Genomic DNA, 436 nt, shown 5'->3' on the forward strand with positions numbered 1-436 from the left:
AGCAGCCGCTGGGGGGAGCGAAAATCGCGCAACGTGAGGCTTTCCCGGCAAGGCACGGGCGGATTTCAGCCCGAAGTCACAGCTGGACGGCTGTGCCACTGGTGTCTGGCCACTTTTGTCCCCTTCTGGCTCAGTCGTGCTCTGCTCTCCCTGCCCTTCAGCACATCTTCAAGCTGGAGCAGGACGAGTAGATGACTGAGGAGATCCCTCGGGTCTTCACTGAGTTCTGTGACTCCCTGCCAGAGCACCCGGCTCGCCCCCCGTCCCCTGCCCAGCTCTCCTGCCAGGGGGCACCGGGGTGTCCCTTCAGCAGGGACAAATTGCAAAAGCTGGAAGGTGCCGTCGGGGCTCTGTGGGGCACTTGGCTAAAGCCAGTCGTGCAGCTACTTCGGTCCCAGCCGGGCCGGCAATTTGGGTGAGGCAACCCACGATGCCT

This window comes from Apaloderma vittatum, unplaced genomic scaffold (assembly GCF_000703405.1).
Source record: "Apaloderma vittatum isolate BGI_N311 unplaced genomic scaffold, ASM70340v1 scaffold30478, whole genome shotgun sequence".
NCBI classification, from domain to species: domain Eukaryota; kingdom Metazoa; phylum Chordata; class Aves; order Trogoniformes; family Trogonidae; genus Apaloderma; species Apaloderma vittatum.